Raw genomic sequence first — 8,484 nt, forward strand, 5'->3', positions numbered from 1 at the left:
GTTTGGTGGGAAGATTTCTGAGTATACATACTGTCAACTTCTAGTGAAATTCCAAACAGTAAGGACTGTGGGTGGCATTTGGACAGCCAGAGAGGATTTCAGCTTCCTAATGATTTCTGAGAACTAGCTGTAGGTCACAGGCTTGGTCCTGGAGCAAGAGCAGCCCATGTTAGTCCTGAAGGCGGACAGTTCAGCAGAAGTGAAGAAAAACAAATTCTAGAAGCAGATTGAGAGCAACAGGAACCTATCAAGACTGTATTGAGGATTTACCTAATGCTCAAAGCTCACAGCAATGTGTGACCATTGAGTGTGTGTGTGTGTGTGTGTGTGTGTGTGTAGGGCAGGGGGTGTTGGGGAAGGGGAAAACCTGAGAAATATAAGACCCCCACGGCTTTTGCAACCTGATTGAGAAGGAAAGACCAATATCATATATAAAATCACAGCCAAAAGGGTTTGTGTTACAGCGCATGTACGTGCTAAATTATTCAGAACAGACCAATAGGAGGCTAGATCAGCAGGACTTAGACTGGTAAGAAGGGGCTTCACGGGGTTTGAAGAAAACTAGAGCTGCTCTTGCAGGCTGAGGAAGATGTAATCAGGTGCTAGGATGAGAGGGCATTCCTGCTGAGGAGCATACATATGAAGACTATAAATAAAAACTCAAATCAAGCCTGCATTGTACTTTAAATCACAAGCTGTTAGGGCTCACAGGGTCTTCGGAGGCCACGGAGGCCACGTGTAGTTAAGCCCTCCCCTTTGCAGACAAAAAAACAGAGGCCAAGAGAAATCAAGTTGCAGTGGATGAACCCTGTAAACTCCTTGGGCTTTAGTGGATATTGGTCTCCATGGAAGTGGGATTGCTTTGTAGACAAAATCTCAGTTAACCCAATGACATCCTTGGGAACCAGCCAGAGATGGAGATAGTGGCCAGAGCCGTGGTGGTGATTTGATCCCTCGTATCATAGTGAGCTGGAAACTAACCAGGTCCCCCACGTGTGCTCCGTCAGACTCTCCAGCTGCAAAGCAATTGGAAAGGGGCACTGTTTGAAAGGTGAGGGATGGGGAGACACCTCAGCCTCCCAACTGGCCTCTTGGCACCCACTCTTGCTCCTTTCAAAGGGTTCAGCACATGGCAACCAGGGATAATTGTATACAATGAAATTCACCCACTTTAAGTGTAAAGTCTGATGAAAATTGAGTCACCGGACACAGTCCTGTAAACATAACCACTCTCAAGACATAGATGTTTCCAGCACCATAAAAACTTCTCTCCTGCAATCACCACTGTTGATACTTTCCCCTCGACACCCAACACTCACCCAAGGAATCCACTGATCTGTTTTCTGTCCCTATAGTTTCACCTTTTCTAAAGTTCCAGAGAAATGAAATGAAGCAGTATGTAGTCTTTTCTTTTGACGTCCTTCGCTTCCTGTCATGTTTCTGAGATTCCTCCATGTTGCATGGGTTCATGTTTCATCTTTCTTGGTGCTGAGTAGCACATAGGTACTCCACAATCTGCTTACCCACTCGCCAGTAGATGGACGTTGGATGTCTTCCCCAGTTTTTTTTTCTTTTAAATTTTTAAAGATTTTATTTATTTATTTGACAGAGATCACAAGTAGGCAGAGAGGCAGGCAGAAAGAGTGAGAGGGAAGCAGGCTCCCTGCAGAGCAGAGAGCCCAATGTGGGACTCAGTCCGAGGACCCTGAGATCATGACCCGAGCCAAAGGCAGTGGCTTAAACCACTGAGCCACCCAGGAACCCCAATGTCTTCCCCAGTTTTAATGATTTTTGCATAGAGCTTCTGTGAGCATTCAGGTACAAGTCTTTGTACTTATCCGGGAGTGTGATTGCCAGGTCATAGGGTGATTATTAATTAATTATCTATCTATCTATCTATTTATTTATTCTCATTGCATTGCCACACTGTTTTCTGAAGTGGCTGTACAATTTTGCATTCTCTCTGACAATGTGAAAGAGTTCTAGTGGTTCCACACCCTCCCCAGCACTTGGTTTCATCGGTGTTTCTCACCTGACATATTTTAGTGAGCGTGCAGGAGTATCTCGCTGGGGTTTACTATGAAGTTACGTCATAACTGGTGATGCATCTTTTTATATATTTGCTGGCCCTTCTTACATCTTCTTTTGAAAATGATGTATTCCAATTGCCCATGTTTTATGGGTTGCTTGTTTTCTTATTGAATTTTAAGAGTTCTATGTATATTCTGAGTACAAATGTATTCTGTATATTCTGAATATAAATCCTATTCATAAGGATGCTTTGCAAATATTTTTTCTCAGTGACCTGCTTTTTGTTTTCTTACTTGTGTCTTTTGAAAAGCAAAAGGTTTTAATTTCATTTTTTAAAAAGATTTTATTTTTAAATAATCTCTACACCCAATGTGGGGTTCAAACTCATGACCCTAAGATCAAGACACTCTACTAACTGAGCCAATCAAGTGCCCCAAAAGCTAATTTTATCAACTGATGTGTACTTTCTTGGATCTTTGTGAAATATTTACTTAACCTAATGCAACAAAGATTTTCTTTTATGTTTCCTTCTAGTTGTCACTTCATGTTTAGCTCTGTGATTCATTTTGAGTCAATATTTCTACACGGCTTAAGGTAAGGAGCAAGGTTCAGTTTTTAAAATACAGATATTTGGTGGTCCCAGCACCATATGTAAAAAAGACTATTTTTTCCAAGTGCCTTGCCTTGCTACCTTTGTCAAAAATCAATTGAAGATCTTTAAGCTGTAGAACTATTCTTCATGATACTTAGCGTTGAGTACCACTTGTCAAAACCTACAGAATGTACAACACCAAGAGTGAAACCTAATGTAAACTATGGGCTTTGGGTGACAATGTTGAGATCAATGTAGGCTTATCGGTTATAACAAATGTACCTCTCTAGTATGGGATGTTGATAGTAGATTAGGCTGTGTATGTGTCAGAGTAGGACATGTATGGGGACGTTTTTTACTATCTAATCACTTTTCCTACAAACCTAAAACTGCTCTACAAAATAAAAGCTATTTGTTAAAAAGAGAAAAGGTACTCTTTTATTTTATTTAAGATTTATTTATTTATTAGAGAAAGAGAGAGAGCATGAGTGAGAGGGGCAAAGGGAGAGGGAGAGAGAATCCCAAGCAGAACCTGCTCTGAGCTAGGGAGTGCACCACGGGACTGGATCCCAAGATCATGACCTGAAACAAAACCAAGAGTTAGACACTTAACCAACCCAGGGCCACCCAGGCACACCTAGTCTACTTTTTATTTTTCTTTTTTAACAAATCAATTGACCATATATAAGTGTGGGTCTCTTTCTGTCTTTCTCGTCTGTTCCATTGATCTATATTTATTTCAATACCACACATCTTGATCACTGTAAGTTATGACAAGTTTAAAATCAGATAATGTAGGTCATCCAGCTTTGTCCCTTTTCAAAATTATTTTGGCTCTTCTATGCATTTTTTCTTTTTCATATAAATTTCAGCATCAGCATGTCAATTTCTTCAAAAATACCTTCTAGGGTTTTCATTAAGATTGCACTGACTCTATAGGTTAGTTTGGGGAGAATTGCCATCTGAATCATATCGAATATTCCAATGCTTTATCATGTAATCCATTAACATGGAATCTACTTAATTAAGTCTTCCTTTGTGATGTTTTCTAGTTTTCGGCATACAGATTTTACACATCTCTTATTAAATCTACTTCTAAGTATTTTTCATGCTATTGCAAATGGAGATTTTTAAAAAAGGATTTTCTAAATGTTCATTGCTAGCATATAAAAATAAGATTGGGGTGCCAGGGTGGCTCAATCAGTTAATCTTCTGACTCTTGATTTCAGCTCAGGTCTTGATCTCAGGATCGTGAATTTGGGCCGCTGTGTTGGGTTCCACGATGGGTGTGGAGCTTTCTTTAAAAAAAAAAAAAAAAAAAAAAAAAGATTAATTTCTGTATACTAACCTTATATCCTAAGATACTGCTGTGTTTATTAATTCTAGCAGCTCTTTTGTAGAATCTTTGGGATTTTCCCCACGTGCAATTATGTTATCTGCAAATATAGACAGTTTTACTTCTTCCTGCCCAATATATATGCTTTTATTTCTTTTCATTGTCTTTTTACATGGGCTACAAACCCCGGTACAATGCTGAATACGAGTGTTGAGAGAAAGTATCTTTGCCTTCTTCCTCATCTAAGGGAGAAATCACTGGACCTTTTGCCTAAGCATAAAATGTAAGTTTTAGAAGATCTCTTTAATTAGGTTGAGAAAGTGCCCTCCTATTCTGAATTTGCTGAGTGTTTTGTTGTTGTTTGTTTTTATGGAAGCATGTCTAATTTAACAAAAGCTTTTCTGCATCTACTGAAAGGATCATATGCTTTCCTCCTTTATTCTGTTAATTTGTTGAGTTATATTGATTGATTTTGAAATGTTAAGCCAGTCTTGCATTCCTTGAATAAATCCTACTTGGTCATGATCTATTACCTTTTTTATATGTCACTGGTTTCTATTTGCTAATATTTTATGAAGGATTGTTATGTCTCTACTCATGAGGGATATTGGCCTCTAGTTCTTTTTTGTAATGTCTTTATCTGGTTTTGGAATCAGGGTTATACCAGCCTCATAAAATAAGTTGGGAACGGTTCCCTTCTCCTCTATTTTCTTAAAGAATTTTTGTGAGCCTAGTATGATTTTTTTCCCCTTAAATGTTTAATAGAATTCTCCAGTGAAGCCATCTGGACCTGAAGTTATCTTTGTGGATAAAGTTTTAACTATGAATTCAATTTCTGTATTTTATATAGGTCTATTAAAGTTTTCTACTTCTTTCTAAATCACCCTTGTCAATTTTGGTCTTTCAAGGAATGTTTCCATTCCTTATAGGTAGTCATACCTATTGGCTCAAAGTTCTCTACAACATAACTTTATCATTCTTTTCATGACTCTAGAGTCTATAGTAATGCTTTCTCTTTCATTTCTCAAATTATTAATTTGTGCCTTCTCCGTTTTTGTCTTAATCTATCTGATGAGAGCCCTACCAATTTTACTGATCATTTCAAACAACCAGGTTTTTATTTTTATTTTCTTCATTGTCTGTTCATTTTCTATTTCATTAAGTTCTGGTCTTTATTATTTCCTTCTTTTTATTTACATTGGATTTAATTTCTCATTTTCTAACATCTAAAGTGATAAACTTAGGTAATTGATTTTAGGGAACTTTTTTCCAATATAAGCATTAAACCTATGAATTTCCCTCTCTGCACTGCTCTAGGTCCATCCCATAATTTTTTAAACAAATTTTTAATTTTAGAATATTTTTAGATTTACAGAAAAGTTGTGAATATAGCACAGAGTTTCCATACACCCTTCACCCTGTTCCCCCTATTGCTGACACTTCACATTCTTATGGTACATGTCACAATTAAGGTATCAACATTAGTTTATTACTATAAACTGAATCAATACTTTTTTTGGATTTTGTAAGCTTTTCCTTAACATCCTTTTTATTTTCAGAATCCTATCCAGATGTTCCAATCTATTTAGTCATTGGTCTCTTTAGGGTCCTCTTGACTGTGACAGTTTCTCAGATTCTTTGTTGTTGGTGACCTTGGCCGTTTTGAGGAATCCTGGAGATTCCCAGTTTGTCTTTCTCTGGTTAGACTGGTATAATGGGTTTTGAGGAGAAAGACCATGAAGGTGACGTGCCATTCTCATCATATCATGTGAAGGGTATGTTTCAGCATGGCTTATCAATGACAATGTTAATCTCGATCAGTTTTTCCACTGTCAAGTTATTTTCTCATCTTCCTCTCTGTTCCCCCTGCCCCGCCATCCCTTTCTATACTTTACAGCTCATACTCAAAGGGGTGGGCAGTAGCATTCACTTAATTTATCTGGAATTCTTCTCCCACATTTGTTTATTCAGTCATTGATTTATATCAATACAGATCCATGGATATTCATTTTATATTTGGGGTTATAATCCAATATTGCATTATTGGTCTTGTAACTCAAACTGTCCCAACTTTGGTCATGGGAGCTTTTTTAGGCTGCTCCTGTATCTCTTCAATATGCCCCTATCCTCTTGATTTTTGAGCATTTCCTTACTCTCTGGCACAAGACATTCTAGGTTTATCTTGTATATTTCCTGTTGTGGTCCTACAATCAGCACTGCTTTAGCAATATCCCACAGATTTTGATGTGTGTATTTTCATTATCATTTAATTCAAAATATCTTCTAATTTCCACTGTGACTTCTTTAAATGATGGATTAATTAGAAGTGTGGTCACAATTTCCAAATATATGGAGTTTTCCTAATTATCTTATTGATTTCTAATTTAATTCCACCATAATCAGAGAACATATTCTCTATGATGTTGATCTTTTTTTGTTTGTTTTTTGTGTTTTGGTTGTTAAATGATCCTTTACTGAAAGATTTTCCTTTGTAGTTCTTAACTAGCTGGACATTCTACTGCACCACTATTGATGTCATCCATGATGTCATGAGGGTGGCAGCCATCAACATTGCGGCCCACAGACGGGGCAGTCCTCAGAATGTCTTTAATGGTTCCAGAGAGTTCTCTGGTAAAGATCAGTGCCATATCCATCAGACAATGTTGACAATCTCATCAAAAGTGACATTTCCACTGCGCTTAATATTTTTCTGCTTCCTTCTGTCTCTTTGTGGTTCCTTAAGGGCTTTTTTAATCAAGGTAGAGGCAGAAGGCACCACTTCAGTCTGGGCTTTCTGTTCTGAATGGTCAGTTTCATTGTAATCTTAAACCGTTCCAATGTCATCACCAAACTTTTTTGGAGATAGACCCAAGGGGCTGATGTTGGGGGCCAAGGTAGACGTGGCACTGACTTCCCCACGAGGGCACCTCAGGTATATTATTTGATCTGGTTGGAGTTCAACTTAGGTGGCATGGTGGAGGCAGCTGGTGTTAGATGAACCCGGATTTGGGAGGACCAAAGACAGTTGCACCCTCACCTCCTCCCAGGCAAAATCCAAAAAGCCACAATGTCAGTCTTTAAATTTAAGACTTGCTTTATGGCCCAATTGTCCTGGTAAACACACCATGTGTCCTTGAAAAAAATATGTGTTTTTTGGTCATCATTCAGTATAATATTCTATAAAAAACAACTCAACCAAAGTGATTGACACTGTTGTTCAAAATCACAGTTCTTTTTTCTCTTTTCTTTTGGGGGGGGGTCTCATTTTATCAATTGCTGGGGAGAAATGATAAAATCACCAATAATTGTGGAATTGTCTATTTCTCCTTTCAACACCATCAATTTTGTTTCATATATTTTGAAGCTTTGTTATTAAGCATATACATATTTACAAGTAAAGTCATTGTGAAATGACCCTTTTTATCATTGTGAAATGTTTCTCTCTGCCTCTAAAAATACTCTGTTTTGAATTCTCCTTTTTCTGATATTAATATAGCCACTTCAGCTCTCCTATACTTAGTGTTCACATTATGTTTTTTCACCCATTTACCTTCAACATATCTGTGTCTTTATATTAAGTGTGTCTCCACAAGAGACACACTTTTTAACTTTTTAAGTATGTCTAACTTTAACTTTTTAAGACAACATATAGTTGGATCTTGTTTTCTTCAGTATGACAATCTCTGCCTTTTAAACGGAGTATTTTAATTTGTTTACTTTCAACATATCTGTGTCTTTATATTAAGTGTGTCTCTTGTAGACAACATGTAGTTGGATCTTGTTTTCTTCAATAGGACAATCTCTACCTTTTAAATGGAGTATCTTAATCCATTAGTATTTAATGTAATTATTGGTATAGTTGGATTTGGAGCCACCATTTGATTTTTTATATTTTTCCTCTGGTTTTTGTTGTTTTCTTTTGTTCTACTGTTCCTCCATTCCTATCTTTTTTTATTGTTTCAATATTTTTTAAGATTTAAGTTTAATTATCCTGTTGGCTTTTTAGCTTTCCTTCTTTGCATTATTTTTAGTGGCTACCCTAGAAATTATAATATACATCCCTACTTTTTTACAAAATGCTTTAGTAAGCATGGTTGTATTTCACACAATTTACAAAAACCTTGCAAGGGGCACCTAGATAGCTTAGTCAGGTGACCAACTCATGGTTTCAGCTCAGGTCATGATCTTGGTGTCATAGGGTTGGGCTCTAGACTTGGTGCAGAGTCTGCTTGGGATTATCTCCCTCTCCCTCTCTCCCTTTGCTCCTCCCCCTGCTCATGTGCTCTCCCCACCTCTCTCATATATAAATAAAATCTTTAAAAAAAAAAAACTTCATTTTGGTGTTGATCCATATTCCTTCACCCTATCTTATCCTTTTTTATTAAAGATTTTATTTATTTATTTATTTATTTATTTATTTATTTATTTGTCAGAGAGAGAGAGAGCGAGAGAGAGAGAGCATGTGCACACAAGCAGGTAGAATGGCAGGCAGAGGCGGAGAGAGAAGTCTTCCTGCCAAGCAAGG

General features: G+C 37.3%; 1 pseudogene across 1 annotated transcript; it reads right to left on the reverse strand.

The window, feature by feature from the left end:
* Positions 1-6,394: 6,394 nt before the first annotated feature.
* On the reverse strand, positions 6,395-6,932 carry LOC309855227 (large ribosomal subunit protein uL11 pseudogene; annotated as a pseudogene). Its single transcript has one exon. The product of its transcript is annotated as a large ribosomal subunit protein uL11 pseudogene (transcript).
* Positions 6,933-8,484: the final 1,552 nt, after the last annotated feature.

This window comes from Mustela nivalis, assembly GCF_964662115.1.
Source record: "Mustela nivalis genome assembly, chromosome: 20".
Taxonomy (NCBI): Eukaryota; Metazoa; Chordata; class Mammalia; order Carnivora; family Mustelidae; genus Mustela; species Mustela nivalis.